This window comes from Dendropsophus ebraccatus, chromosome 6 (assembly GCF_027789765.1).
Source record: "Dendropsophus ebraccatus isolate aDenEbr1 chromosome 6, aDenEbr1.pat, whole genome shotgun sequence".
Classification (NCBI taxonomy): Eukaryota; Metazoa; Chordata; class Amphibia; order Anura; family Hylidae; genus Dendropsophus; species Dendropsophus ebraccatus.
This window is the reverse complement of record NC_091459.1, coordinates 140,687,038-140,703,400: the sequence shown is the minus strand read 5'-3', so window position 1 is coordinate 140,703,400 and position 16,363 is coordinate 140,687,038. Positions and strand designations below refer to the sequence as shown.

Here is a 16,363-nt window from a genome sequence, read left to right as displayed (position 1 = left end):
CATTGAGGGTGAGGGCCTGGCTGCAGATAGCAGATATGGGGCAATCTCAGCTCGTGAGCCCGCTCCATAGCCCCGAACCGCGTCAGGCCGTACATTTACGTCCTCCTGCCTTAAGGCCCAGACAGCGGGGGCGTAAATTTAAAAAGAGGTTAAACAACTGTATTGTAAAAATTGCAGAAACTTGGCAGCATGTGTGTAATATTCCTGCAGCGCTCCTACAGGCAAAGTGAGGAATTACCCAGTAATGAAAGTAGTGAGCTAACTATGTAATACTGTACATGAGTATACCACAATCTCTAGAGGTAGAGATGCTTATTGCAATCATTTTCCGGTCTGATCCTGAAATGTTTTCTAAGGCTGTGTTCCCACTATGTACTGATAAGCTCAGACAATGGTCGGAATTAAGCTTTTCAGTACTCTGTGGGAACATAGCCTAATAATGTATTTAAAAATAGTTTTTCTAAGCCAGACAACCAAATATTCAAGGATTTAGAAAGAAGTCCATATGTTCCCAGCAATATAAAATAAGCAATACTTACCTACTCTACCCCCGTTCCCTGGCTACTTCCAGTTCCCCACTGCTCCCTACTTGAAGCTGCTTCTGAGACAACATCTTGGAGCAGGACATATCTGCTCAGCCTATCGTTGGCCACAGTGGTGTCCCGTCTTGGCCTATGATTGGTTTTATACCATGTTTATGTCTACATTATAACATAGCTTTGTTTTTTTTATACTTGTCATGTATCACCACTTGTGTCCGATAATCGTCCTGCGTAGTAAGGCCCTAAATCTTGGAATAACCACATTTCTGATATTGAATTAAAATTTCCTTGACATATAAGAGAGGACCAGAATGAGTAGGGTTATAAACATTTTATTATACAGAATATATGTTAGTAATGTATTGCTTTTTCTGCCTCTTGTACATTACTTCATTCGTTGACAACAGTGACTTAATTTCAAGGACGTTACAGTGTTTATCTGGCTTCACATCAGACGTCTGATCACTTTCCGTCCTCTATAAAAACTAAATAAAGCTTTGAAGGTGAAGGCCCTTATTTCACCGAAATACCAAATGTCCCTGCCAAGTTCCATTGGTTAATTAACGTATCATATGATAAAGATTGGGAGAAATGGACATAGAGGGAAGTGACCCCTGTAGTAAAGAATAAGGGTATATTCACACGAACGGACTCGCAGCGAGATTCTCGCTGCGAGCCTGGCAGGTCCTGGCAGTTCCCACACACTAAATACTCGCTGCGGTCTGAACGACCGCAGCGAGTATGTCATTCTACCGCCCTTAACCCCTTCTGCTCCCGCCCGGCTCCCCTGCTGTAAGCATACATTACCTCTCCTCGCTGCACGGGTCCGGCGTCCTGCTCTCCCGTCCGGCCAATCAGTGTGTTGCCCAGCCGCAGCCACTGATTGGCCGGACGGGAGAGCAGGACGCCGGACCCGTGCAGCGAGGAGAGGTAATGTATGCTTACAGCGGGGGAGCCGGGCGGGAGCAGAAGGGGTTAAGGGCGGTAGAATTACATACTCGCTGCGGTCGTTCAGACCGCAGTGAGTATATAGTGTGTGGGAACTGCCAGGACCTGCCGGACTCGCAGCGAGAACCTCGCTGCGAGTCCGTTTGTGTGAATATACCCGAAAGGGGCCATTTCTGATACTGGACAACCTCACCATCTCCTTTGCGTGATCCTGAAGTTAATGCTTGTCAGACTGTTAGGTGGGCCTCATCTTGTGAGGCGTTCCCACAATTCTCGGTGTGAGCGGAGGTAGTTTTGGCTACCGACATCTTTTTTCATTTTAGGGTATGTTCACACAGGGGAATAGGCGAGGAATTGAAGAGAAAAAGTTTCTACTGGAAATTCCCTCTTTTTCAGCTCTGGTGGAAACCGAGAAGAATGCGAGTAGAAAGCAATAATTCAAGACTATGGGATTTCTCAAGCAGAATCCGCCCAAAGAATTGACATGTCAATTATTTTGCTGGAAAGCAGATCCGCGGCAGAAAATCCAGCCCGTAAATTCCGCCAAGCAGAATTTCAAGCGAAATCCGCAGAAAATGAAGCGCGGATCCCGCTTCTAACTTCTAACCGATTTCTCAGGTGCATTCCCTGAGACTAACTGTGCTTGTTTTAGCACAGACATCCTCATTTTCCTTACTAGAAAAAAAATTAAGGGGCTATGCCCTACACCCATCTATAGGGAATCAGTGTCGGAAGACCAGAGAATCCTCCGGTGGGCCCCCAGCTTTAGAACCTGCACTAGCACTGACTGACATGTTGTTTCTCACTGGTTCTTCATTGTCGGGTCCCCAGGATCATTTCCTCTGGTGGGCCCCAGATACCCCAGTCCGACACTGGAGGGAATAGATTTACAACTTCTCACTATCAATTAGAATAAAACATAGGACCTCTACTTATGGTGCCATAAAGTAGCCACGTGGCCTGCCTCTATGGTAGGTACACCTTTACATTATATACTCACCGTTGTTTGGGACCATAGAGACTATACATAATAATTTACTCTTTTCCACCAATTCAACGATAGAGCTACAGAAAGAGATTCCAGGTGGAGTAACGGCTGTAAAGATTTCATTATAATCCAGGGATATCATCTCCTTCATTCAAAAGGGGAAGTTGAGGAATTTGACCCACTGGACACTTGAAGGGGCTGTCCAGGAAGCGGAAGGAGGCTGAAGCCTTCTGCTCCCCGACAATCACTTCTGACACTATCGCGTATTAAGTCTTCTGAGACGTGGAGGGGGCAGGTGCATATCCTGATTATTGTTTATGGGTTAAACCACCTTCCTAATAACTGCACAATGTAGACAATTTGGGAAAGGAGGCTTAAAGAATTACCCTCCAAAGAGCCATAAAAATGCCCTGGGCAATCTTTTCCAATTTCCGTAGCTAGAATTTACATTTTTAGTACTTTAAAAGAGAAATTCAAAACAGGCAGGCCAGCAGGGGGTGGGGGAACCTGATAAACAAGGTATACTTACCAGTCCTTGTGCCTCCATACCACCACTCCCGATTCCTGCTGACACCCACCTGCCTGCTGTTACTTTCAGCTGGAATCTGGGCACATTATGTACCCGTTTCTTCCAGCTGCAATGATACGGCCTGGCTGATTGATTTTCCTTTTCAGGCGGTGTCCCGACATAGTCACTGATTGGTCGAGCAGGCAGTTGCTCAGCCGGGTATGTAACGTTGCAGCTTGAATAGCTGCAGGAGGCCGGCAGCTGACAGCTGGACCCGGGAGCATAGGTAAAGATACTTATACTTCGTTTATTATGTTCCCATACCCTCCTGCCTTTCTTTTTTTTTTTTTTTTTCACGGGGCTTCTTCTGAACCATGAAGGAGAGAGTTTGGCCCATTCCAAAAAGTCCCCTTCAACAAGTTACATGAAGGGTGCATAGATCAAACCATAAGCCTCACAGAAATGATCAGACGTAAATTACTTTAGATCCAGGCCAGACTTGTAGCAGACCTCAAATCAGACCCCAGACCAAGTTCCCATATTAATGGAGACCCTAGACTAGACCCCTAAAGACCTAGAGACATTCAGACCAAAAACTAGACAGCTAAATTAATTCCCCAGACCTCCCCTTTAACTTTTTGTACTCTTGTCCACCAGTGTCGCTCTCATTGAATGGTAGAGTTGGTAACCAGGAAGATGGCTGCCAAGAAGCGACACTAATGTGAGGAGACAGGGGTTGGTAACCAGGAGAAGTACGTTATTGTTCTTTTGTTTTATGCGATTTAAACCTAAAATACAACTCGGGATGTCGGCGAAATACAAGAGTAAATTCCAAAACATTCCAATGTTTTCAGCAAAAATACACAATCGGCGCTCCTCCACATTCCGATCCAGTAAGAACAAACTATTTTGTTGGGTATCTAAAAAAATTTTTGGCAAACCGTAGTGTCTAGTCTTGCTTTGAATTAACACTTGTAGAGTAAACCATGTAACATTTGTATTCTGCCTGTTATAACACCGACTAATGACAAGCGACACAATGAAAAGAGAGGCTACAAGCTACTAAAAGGTCATCGGACAATGAGCGGTTTATATGTCCACAAGCAACCAGCGGGGGGCATGACATTTCCTAAATGCTTAGGAGGGATTTCTTTTTTTTTTTGTTTGTTTCTTATAAAAATTGATTTGGTTAAAAAAATATGGAAAAATAACACAGGGGAGCATTTATGAATATATGACCCGCTTTTTCCCGGCCAGATTCTGCGCTGATTTATGCGACAAATCTACATCTGCTTCCAGCAGTTGTAGATTTGTGTTGTGATATATGCCCGCTGTAAATCATGATAGATCAAGAGTAGGAGGAGGCCAGTAGGAGGAGGCCATGCCTCCTTTCCGCCTTGCCGCATCTCTGACCATCCCCCGCCCCCATCTGCCCATCCACCACGTGGGAGATACGGCTGGTGTATGCTTCCAACCCTGCTGTATAGTGTGGATGCCGGACAGCAGGGGTATCTGTAAAACCCCTTTAACATCTGTTGGGCTTTCATCATGGTATTTGTTAATTTAGTAGAAAAAGTTCAGGATTTTAATGAAAGCTTTGATGGAATCTCCCAAGAGAAGCCGTGTTCACGCAAACTATTTTGGTCCATGTTTTGAGCTGTAAACATGGGGAACCTCCAACATAGGTATGACCGAGGCCTTACCTACCTGTTGCAAAACTACAAAACTACAATTCCCATCATGCCAGGACAATCATGGCTTAAGCTTTGGCTGTCCAGTTATGATGGTAATTGTAGTTTTGCAACAGCTGCAGAGCCGGAGGTTTGATGCCACTGATATAGAGCGTGTTATGTTACTAATATTATGGGAGGATGTTGTATTGATGCTTTGCATTGTGCACTAACCGGATAGAGAAAGCTTTATCAACTGGAGTATAAGATATCATGTAACCGCTCATTCAGGGCTATGTCTAGATTACACATGATGTTTCCTTATCTATTCCTTACTGTGACCTGGTGAGGCATATAGGCACATACACGATGGATTAGCCGGCCTCCTACAATGATGGCCCTGGTGTATGCCTAAAATTAGGGTATTAGATTGGTAGATTGGGCAAGGACTGATGGGAATGTGGACAATTCCTTCTACATCTACAGTATAAACAGCATGAGATAATAATATGCACAGTCTGCATTGCATCATGCAGATATATATATATATATATATATATATATATATATATATATATATATATATACACATACAGATGAGCAAGCCCTGTGCCCCCATCCCGATACTGATACAGAAAGCCCTCTCATTTAACCCCCTGCTACCTGATCAACTCTGCCGGGGATCGGACGCCTTCCGCCTCTCCTCTGGTGTCCGTCCAAGTTACCAATGCTTCCCTCTGACCCCTGAATTAAGGCTAGGGCAACATGACGTTTTTGCAGTCCGTTTCTTTCATCCATTTTTGCAAAAAAAACAACAAGCAAAATGGATGGAAAACGGAAGCAATTTTTGTGCATCCGTTTTGATCCGTTTTTCCATTGACTTCCATTATATAAAAAAAACAGACCCAAATGCATGTGTTTTTTTAACGTACACAAAAATGTGGTCGACCACATTTTTTGTACACCAAAAAAAACATACTTTTTTTTAAATAAAAAAAAAGTCAACGGAAAAACAGATCCAAATGTATTCATAAAAAGTTCATCCGTTTTCCTTTTTTTTTTTTTTATTTTGCAAAAATGGGTGAAAAATAGTATTGTGAACCCAGCTTAACCCCGATTGGTACTACTAGTACCAGCAGATACCAACACCAGCAGGTTTGCAGCCACCTGGGGAGTTGTGTGTGGAGGGAGAGTTAACTGATTAACCTCTTCTTTGCTGATACAATGTTCTTTATTAATACAGAACGCCTTACCTACCTTGTTATTGGGTTGTAGAACAAATTGTCTTCGTTTCAGTAATTTCTTATGGAAAAAGATTTGGTTTAATTTGGATTACAAGAATGTTCCCGGAATGAATAATGTATGTAATCCAAGGTTTCACTATATCTATATATTACAATAAAAAGAAACATCTTTGTTCTGGGGTCTGCTGTGCAGGAGTTGGAGTGGGCTGACTAAGAACCTCAGCTTTGGTTGGCAGCCATATTGGTTTGTAATGCGGCTATCCTAGTAACACATACAACTAAGAAAAGGCTAAAGGGAATTTCCTGTAAGATAAAAGAACAAAACAAGCACAAACATCCATTCAGCTCATCCACAGGGTTAACGCCTTTTAGCGAGGTAATTTGGCAGCAAATTTGCTTTATTCGCACAGGAGTTGTTTTCCATGGGATGACCTCAAACCTGCACGGATGAGATGTGTTTGTAGCGCCCCCCTAATGTTAATGTTTATCGAAGCTTGCTCAGTGATCAACTGATCGCTTATTGCCTAGATTGCCACTACAGGAGACATGTGGTATTGCGCTTGTATTTAAGCTAAATGGTGGATTAAGATATGTGGCTGGACGAAACTAAGAGACACACTGGGCGAGATTTATCAAACTGGTGTAAAGTAGAATTGTCTTAGTTGCCCCTAGCAACCAACCAGATTCCACCTTTCATTCCTCACAGACTCTTTGGAAAATGAAAGGTGGAATCTGATTGGTTGCTAGGGGCAACTGAGCCAGTCTCACTTTACACCATGTTTGACAAATCTCCCCCACTGTGTTGTGAATAGAGATTGGAGTGATAATCCGCTGCCTATCTCTTGGAGAACTAAAAAGTTGGATGGTTGAAATCCAACATGAATGATTCTTCTGTTTCCCAACCTTATCTGTCAGGGAAAAGTTGGGAAGCCACCATACACAGTAGAGATTTGGTCAAACCTGCCTGAGTTGGTGCATATGGTCGACTAAAACAACTAAAATTAATCACACACGGGTTTTACACATTTTTTTTTTAATCATGGGTTATCTTCAGGTTAGGCCAAAAATATGTAAATCTATATTTACTTAGACCTGCCTCTGTGTGCGGAGAGCAAAAGTCAGTTTTATATGTATGTCCCCCTTGTTGCAGCTACAGAAAACACTGCAGCTTAGGGCATAGGTACTTGATCCGAGTCACTTAAAGTTGCTGCTGAACTCACTGTGATTAACCTTCCCAGCATTACAAAGAGGCTACAATGTTGCAGATAAAGCCAGCCAGGGACTTGTTTAAAAGCTCACATACAGATTTTTGTGTCTTCAGCAGAAATGAGCAGCTCAGAACTGGGGGAAGGAGACTGAATAGATAATAACAAGTATGGAAGGAATTGTTAGTCTCACCCTGGGCAGCAACTTATCAAAAGTTATGTTTGAGTGAAATACCTTTTTAAGAGATGTGAGGATGTATAGTCTTTATAGTTTAGTATTACAAAGCTAACCCATCATCTGAAAGGCCTTTCAAGCCTATGATGTACAATATAGAGGACACGACCTACTGTTAATATTGTAAAACTTTGTATTTGTTTGTTACTACCGACTACCCCCCCCCCATAAAATGCTTTGTATACATACACTGTATATATATATATAGTGTATATAGTGATGGATCATAAGTGGACGACTAACATGTGGGTTGTAATTAAGACTTATTGCAAAACTACAAAGCATAGAGACAGAGAATGAGACCGCTCGGCTTCAATAACCAGCAAGCTTGGTCTGGTTTATTCAATGACGACCTAGATGCGTCTCTCCACCTACGTAAATTAAATGGGATTCAGGATTGAAATAACTGAGTCTGTTGTATTCCGCTCTTTGTGCTCCCAACTCAGTGACTCACCCGCAACCATCGGTTTAGTTTTTCCCCCGGTAATATCTTACTGTCACTACGAGCTGAGTCATAGCAATGAAATAATAGACATGTCTTAAATACCCAGGTGCAGGTATATATATACAGTGGTACCTTGGTTTAAGAGTAACTTGGTTTAAGAGCGTTTTGCAAGAAGAGCTCACAGTTTTTCAAAATTGTGACTTGGTTTAAGAGCATTGCTTTGGTTTAAGAGCTCCTGGTATTGGGTGGGAGCGTGAGTGGGGAAGGGGCATGGTCTGCATAGCGGGGTCTGCAGCACAGTACTCTGACCCAGGAAGTCTCTCTCACCTTCCAATTTATAGCAGATCCACTTCAGGCTGGGGCTTGCATCAGGGGACAGGACTGTGGGGGGTAATCTCTTTATAGCTTTAACCCCTCTCTCCCCGGACAGAGAGTGCTGTTATACTGTGTCCACATCTGCCCTGCTCATTCCTTCATGCTCCCTGCAGTCTCTATCAGTCCTTGTGTTTCCCATCCTCTCCATTCCTGCTATAATGTGCTTGCACTTACATTCAGCTATACACACTGCTGCTATAATGTGCTTGCACTCACACTCAGCTATACACACTGCTGCTATAATGTGCTTGCACTCACACTCAGCTATACACACTGCTGCTATAATGATTATAAAATGATTTTTGGGGTGTGGAACCAATTGTCTACATTTCAATGATTTCTTATGGGAAAATTTGCTTTGGTATAAGAGTGGATTTGGATTACAAGCACGGTCCCGTAACGAATTATGCTCGTAATCCAAGGCACCACTGTGTGTATATATATATATATATATGGGGGGGGGGCACTTAACCCTGGTGTTCCAGACACCCCCATGTCATATAGGTAGACAAGTGTATGGTAACGGCCATAGGATAGTTGGGGCTGTTAATGTGTTAATGTGCTTGTTTAATCCAGGTGTTGAGGATGATACATTGAATAGAACCTAAAAAGCCTAAGTTGGCCTACAAATGAGATAAAACATGACTGAGCCTGACAAATACCCTACTGTCTCCCTCCGGAGAAGGGGAATTGGGAGAAATAGCTGACAGCTGTAATGAGGCTGATAGATCGAGTACAGAACCAGGCTCACCTTTAGTAGTCGCCTTCCCTGGGTCCAAACAATGGTTCCCAGTACTTAGATACCCCCAGGACTTATGGTAGGGAAGATTTTTTGAGATATAGTACCATGCTTCCCCGAAATAAGACATCCTCCTAAGATAAGATACCCCAACTAGTCTATCAATTAGCCCAAAGTAAGGCATCCCCCCGAAAATAATGCACCCCACCGTGAAAGTAAGGTGCCCCGGAAAGTAAGGCCATCCACCACCACCCGCTGCCACTCACCCCCCCCCCCCTCCCTTCCCATGGTTATCCCATGTTGCTCTCCTCTGTCCCTCCCTCCCTGTGTCGCTCACATCTCTCCCCGTGCCGTCACCTCTAACCCTCCCTTCCCATGCCGCTCACTTCTCTCCCCCTGCTGCTCACCTCCTTCCCCCTGCTGCTCCCATCTCTCCCCGTGGCACTCACCTCTCTCCCTGTGCCGTTTACATTTCTCTCTGTGCCGCTCACCTCTCTCCCCGTGCCGCTCACCTCTCTTCCCGTGCCGCTCACCTCTCTCCCCGTGCCGCTCACCTCTCTTCCTGTGCCGCTCACCTCTCTTCCTGTGCCGCTCACCTCTCTCCCTGTGCCGCTCACCTCTCTCCCTGTGCCGCTCACCTCTCTCCCTGTGCCGTTTACATTTCTCCCTGTGCCGCTCACATCCCTCCCAGTGCTGTTACCTCTCTCCCCGTGCCGCTCACATCTCTCCCTGTGCCGCTCACATCTCTCCCTGTGCCGCTCACCTCTCTCCCCGTGCCGCTCATCTCTCTCCCCGTGCCACTCACCTCTCTCCCCGTGCCGCTCAACTCTTTCCCCGTGCTGTTACCTCTCCCCGTGCCGCTCACCTCTCTCCCCGTGCCGCTCACCTCTCTCCCCGTGCCGCTCACTTCTCTCCCCGTGCTGCTCACCTCTCTCCTAGTGCCGCTCATCTCTCTCCCTTTATACTGTATACTATATACCAGCCAGACCACTGCTTTTAGAGCTGAGTGGTGGTCAGTAACCTAGAGCTAAATAAATATATTTTCAAAACTAACTTGACGAGTCCTACAAGTATAAGGATGTTAGTTGAGATGGAAATACCCCTAGAAGGCCAACCAACGCCTTATAGCGATGTCTCTATATCCAAATCAATAAGTCGTTAACGTTCTTGCATATATGACTTTATTTATAGAATCGCTGCCTCCATTATGTGTATGGAATATGTTAATGGGATTCTCAATCATATACCACCCACTTGTACTGACACGGTAAATCCTGTGTGCTTCTCTGGTATTTTTAGTAAGTAGGGTTTTTTTATTATTATTATTATTTGCTGACCATCTGCGTTGTGTTGCAGCAAGATGGTGTTTGCACAGTCCGCTGCTCATTTGAATGGCGTTACGTCTTATAAAATAAGCATCATTGGTATTAAAGAGCCAAAAATAGCGGTGGGCAGGAAATGGTAAAACTATCAGACTTAAGAGCATCGATTATTCTTGCATTTTGCACCCAAAATAAATGTCAGCTGTAGCTGGACTGAGTTATCGCGGCACCCTGAGTAGTTATCTTTCAGACCAGGCATAAATAACTATAACCATAGCTATTAGGCCCAGAGGTGGGAGATAGTGTAAAGAAAAAATACCCCTCTTACTTGGCGAGTCTGTTGCTCACTGCTCCTGCGTCCTGGTGCACAACCAGGAAAAACTTCAATGAGCAGTCCTGTACCTGTACCTGTAATAAAAAATAACTTTTAACATTTTATCAGATCAAAGTTAATAAAGGGAATCTGTCATTAGGTTTATGCTGCCTTAAACTAATGACAGAAATGCTAAACAGATCGGTGTATTACTTACATCATTCTGTTTAGCCGTTCTCCTAATATGCAGGAGAATAAAATTCTTGCCACACCCCTCTCCCTGCCCTCCAGTTGCTGATTGACAGTTGACTGCCTATACACAGCATTGATAGATAACTGCTAATCAGAAGCTGGTGGGCGGAGTTTTCTGCTTCTCATGAATATCCTGGACTACTGGGCTCATGCACATAATGGAGAGGACTACCTGGCCGGGTCATGGAACGGCCGGTCTTTGAAAAGATCTTTCCGGCCGCAGTGTTCTGATGTAGGCGCATCAGCGCGCGGCTGCATCAGAACTCTAATAGCACACAATGAAGCAAGCGGCCGGAGCCGCTCGCTTCATTGTGTGAACTGACAGGTCTTTCTGTGGCCACAATTCACTGATTTGTGGCCGCAGAAAACTGACATTTCAGTTCTTTGCGGCGCCGCATGGGATCCCGGCTGGAGCGTGTACGATGTGTATACGCTCCGGCTGGGATCCAATAGAAGAACAGGCAATGTTCCACACCGTACAAAGTACAGCCGTACTTTTACGCTGTGTGAACATAGCCCCTGGAAGAAAGCGGCCATGTTTTTGTAGCGCTATATAACCCCTTTAACAAAAAATCTAGCATGGGCGTCAAAGTGAATTTTGGCTGAGGTAAATTGAAGGGTTGCAGGAACTTACAAGAAGACTACAAGATCAGGAGACCCCCTGGACCCCCAGCTTTAGTATTTGGAGACGTGTCACTTATTAGGGGTTGCTATGCATAACAGGCCTCAACACTGGTTTTAAGCTTCTTTTATTCTCAGGGATCCGCTATAACAGCATATTGGGGAAGAGGAGGCAGAGGCACGTGTGCTTTCCAGCTGCACAGAAGGATTACACAGCTTTTCATGCTCTAGTCTAATACTTTAGGCATTTAACAAAAAGGAGAAGCTCGGTGTCTTGAACATATTGTGATAACTGATATCTGCCAGATGTCTCACTCTGCTGGGTTATACAATGTGACAGGTCATAGATCCAATGCCGGAAAAGGGGGCTGGAGCACATATACAACATACATACTGTGTATATATATATATATATATATATATATATATACTGTGTGTGTATATATATATATATATATATTTTATTTATTTATTTATTTATTTTTTTTTTTCATTATTATATTAATATATATATTTTTTTTTATAAAAAGGAGACAGTAAACGGGCTGGAAAAAAAAACACAGTGTGAACCCAGCCTTACTATAGTTATATGTAGTATGTGTGTAATTTAGGAGGTGGGAGATTTATCAAACATGGTGTAAAGTGAAACTGTCTTAGTTGCCCCTAGCAACCAATCAGATTCCACCTTTCATTTTCCAAAGAGTCTGTGAGGAATGAAAGGTGGAATCTGATTGGTTGCTGGGGCCACTGAGCCAGTTTCACTTTACACCATATTTGATAAATCTCCCCCTATATTTTTAAAGGGCCGTCCCTTCTTCTAATAAGTGCACATTTCTCCTGCAGTGGCCGCTGTTGGTGAGATGAGGTATTACATGGCATCTTTCCCATTTGCTCTGTATGGGGGGGGGGGTCTGAGCATCAGATTTAGGTAGACATCCCCTTTAATCCCCTTCCTGTCCCCATTAGGGCTCACAATCTAAATTCACCTATCTGTATGTTTTGGGTGTGGGAGGAAACCGAAGTACCCGGAGGAAACCCCCGCAAACATGGGGAGAGAACATCCAAACTCTTTGAGGCTGTTGCCTTTGATGGTATTTTTGGTATATGAACCAGCTGGATCTGGATAATTTATCCATAGAAGAGAGGTTCAGTGACCCCTGTTGGCCACTGCCTCTCCATATGCTTCATTTACCTTGCTTGTGTTTGCTTGCAGCCCTTTTTATTAAAGGGGTTATGCAGCTCTACAAAAACATGGCCACTTTCCCCCTCTTTTGTCTCCAGTTCAGGTGTGGTTCACAATTAAGCTCCATTTACTTCAATGGAACTGAGTTCCAATCCCCACCCAATCTGGAGACAAGAGAGGGGAAAAAGTGGCCATGTTTTTGTACAACTGCATAACCCCTTTAAGTCTATAGGAGTTAGAGGAAAAGCACTTACCCATAAAAAGTTTATGGTTTGGTATAAAGTAAGATTTTCACCTGAGAAAAGGTCAAAGTGTTGATGTCAGTAAGGAGTCAGTAAGATTTTACAATAAAGAAAAAACCCTTTAAGAAGCTCATGAAACTCTGAGCCATTGAGACGTTGACACATTTTAGTGCGGACATCTACAAAAGGACACACCTTCATGGAAGTAATTAAACTTAAAGGGTTTATCCAGGCTTGGAAAAACATGGCCTCTTTCTTCCAGTTACAGCGCCGCTCTTGTCCTCAGTTTGGTTGTAGTTTTTGCAGCTCAGTTACATTAAAGTGAATGGAGCTGAAGTGACTTGTAATACTGTACACAACCTGATGACATGGGTGGCGCTGTTTTAACAACAAAGTAGCTGATTTGTTTTTGTTTTTTTTTTCTAATCCTAAATAACCCCTTTAAGCAGATGTCTGACATACAGTGAACTTGCATACTGCAGACACACAGGGGGAGTTACTAATGGTGGGTGTTAGAGAGTAGCGCGTCCCCCCTTAGGCGCCTCTCTGCCACCTGTTGGAAGAAACACCCCTTTAAATCAGTGTTTGACCCACAACAGGTGTGTAACTGAGCTTTCTGGGAGAGATTTTGGCTTGGTATATATTCTCTAGTCATGTTTTAAATCTTTTTCTTTCTAATCAACTGGTTTCAGAAAGGTATATAGATTTGTAATTTACTTCTATTTAAAAATCTCAGGTCTTCCAGTACTTATCAGCTGCTGTATGCCCTGCAGGAAGTGGTGTATTCTTTTCAGTCTGACACAGTGCTCTCTGCTGCCACCTCTGTCCATGTCAGGAACTGAGGTTTTCTATGGGGATTTGCTGGTGCTCTGGACAATTCCTGACATGGACAGAGGTGGCAGCAGAGAGCACTGTGTCAGACTGGAAAGAATACACCACTTCCTGCAGGACATACAGCAGCTGATAAATACTGGAAGACTTGAGATTTTTAAATAGAAGTAAATTACAAATCTGTATAACTTTCTGAAACCAGTTGATTTGAAAGAAAAAGATTTTTGCCAGAGTACCCCTTTAAGACTCTTAAGAGTTGAATACTACTTCCAGTAGGTGGCGATGAAGAACAAGTATTTTTTTCCCCTCTTAGAGTTTGTATACGTGGTAGGTGAGCAGCAGGTGAATACTGTGATCATGGAGGGCCTTGTAGCTTAGCTGCCTGATGCATACAGCTCCCAAATATTACACTCTATAGTGCAATACAGCAATGTCCCCATATACAGTACCAGCAGCTACCATGTCCCATTAGTCACACCAGATACTGGCATCATTTCATTGTTAACCCAAGCCCAAAGCGTGCAGCACAATCTCGCTATATCTGTATCCTTCAAGAGCGTATGAAGAGGCCACTTGAGGAGGCAGCTTGGTATCGACAGCTTCTTCATTGCTTCAAGTTGAATAGCATCTGGGTTAAAAATACATCGAAACTGAAGTGTCTACCGGCAGAGACCAAACACCTTCCACCCCGGGCCGGGCTAAGGTAGTACACAACTGCCTCTATATGACCATATATACAGTATAATATTCACCATATACAGCATACCAATGTATACTGCTCCTGATGGGCCAAGGGAGCTCAGATGAGCGGAACTCAAGTGCACTTAGGTTTTTCCAAACCCAAAACTCCATCATTTGATTACCGGTGGCTGAAGAAGTTGGATGCAGCACTAGAGAGTCCTGAAAAACATGGGTACAGCCTATGGCTATGTTCACACAGCGTAAAAGTACGGCCATTGTTGCCATCGGCAACAACGGCCGTACTTTGTACGGTGTGGAACACTGCCTATTCTTCTATGGGATCGCGGCCAGAGCGTATACTCATAGTATACGCTCTGTCCGGGATCCCATGCGGCGCTGCAAAGAACTGACATGTCAGTTTTCTGCGGCCACAGTTCAGTGAATTGCGGCAGAAGGAAACCCTGTCAGTTCACACAATGAAGCGAGCAGCTTCCGGCCACTTGCTTCATTGTGTGCTGTGGGGAGTTCTGATGCGGGTGCGCGCTAATGCGCCTACATCAGAACATTGTGGCCGGAAAGATCATCTTTGCAGAGACTGGCCGTTCCGTGACCCAGCCGGGTCACGGAACGGCTGGTCTCTTATAGTTGTGTGAACCTAGCCCATGGTTGTATCTATGTTTTTTTTCCCCCAGAGTACCTCTTTTAAGCCTACTGGCCAATAACTGCCTGGGGAAGAAATAGATCCTTATTTGAAGATCGGCAAATGTAGTTCAGTTCTTAAATAAGGGCTCTAGGTCTTCCCCAGGTAACTACAGACCGGTAAGCCTAACGTCTATTTTGGTGTGTGTATATAAATATATATATATATACAGTGGTGCCTTGGATTACGCGCATAATTCGTTCCAGGACCGTGCTTGTAATCCAAATCCACTCTTAAACCAAAGCAAATTTTCCCATAAGAAATCACTGATATGCCCAAAATTGGTTCCACACCCCAAAAATAATGATTTATTATTCTGAATAACATGTAAAACTGATGAAAAAAACATTCAGAAACAGCAGAATATGTGATATTATAGGTTACTGTACAGTAATGGAGAGGATGGGAAACACAAGGGCGGACAGAGACTGCAGGGAGCATGATGGGATGAGCCGGGAATATGTGGGCACAGTATAGCAGCAGTGTGTATAGCTGAGTGTAAGTGCAGGCACATTATAGCAGCAGTGTATATAGCTGAGTGTAAGTGCAGGCACATTATAGCAGGAATGGAGATGATGGGAAACACAAGGGCTGACAGAGACTGCAGGGAGTACGAAGGAATGAGCAGGACAGATGTGGGCAAAGTATAGCAGCGCTCTCTGTCCGGGGAGAGAGGGGTTACAGCTATGCAGAGATTACCTCCACAGTCCTGTCCTCTGATGCAAGCCCCAGCCTGAAGTGGATCTGCTATAATTTGGAGGGTGAGGGAGACTTCCTGGGTCAGAGTACAGGGCTGTAGACCCCGCTATGCAGACCATGCCCCTCCCCCACTCCCACCCAGTACAGTGAGCTCTTACACCAAAGCAATGCTCTTAAACCAAGTCACAATTTTGAGCAACTGTGAGCTCTTAAACCAAGTTACTCTTAAACCAAGGTACCATTGTATATATAATAGTAATATAAATAAGAGCCAGCACGGTTTTACAGAAGACACTGAAGTTATCAGACTTAATGGTTCTTCTGTTCTTGAGCCTTATAAAACCACCGAGCCCTAAAGAAGAACAGTACAAAAGAAAAATGACACAAAATCGAGAGCTAGTAGGTCGGCGTTATACAATGCGCCATTGATTTTCCTCCTGTAGCGAGGTGACCTTTATCTCCGCACCTCTTCGAGGGTTTGTAGTAGCGCGGTGGAGCCTGCAGCCCCCGTCTGCTCCTCTCCCTCGCCTCTCAATCTCTTTTTTAAATATTTATTCCGCCTCTCCTTCCTGCGCTGTATGAAGACGTACGGTGTGTTCTACATACTGAATGTAGGACGG

General features: G+C 44.1%; 1 protein-coding gene across 2 annotated transcripts in view; it reads left to right on the top strand.

Moving 5' to 3' along the window:
• The window catches only part of VSNL1 (visinin like 1), a 166,727-nt gene that overhangs the window by 92,740 nt on the left and 57,624 nt on the right, over window positions 1–16,363 (top strand). The window lies entirely within an intron of this gene.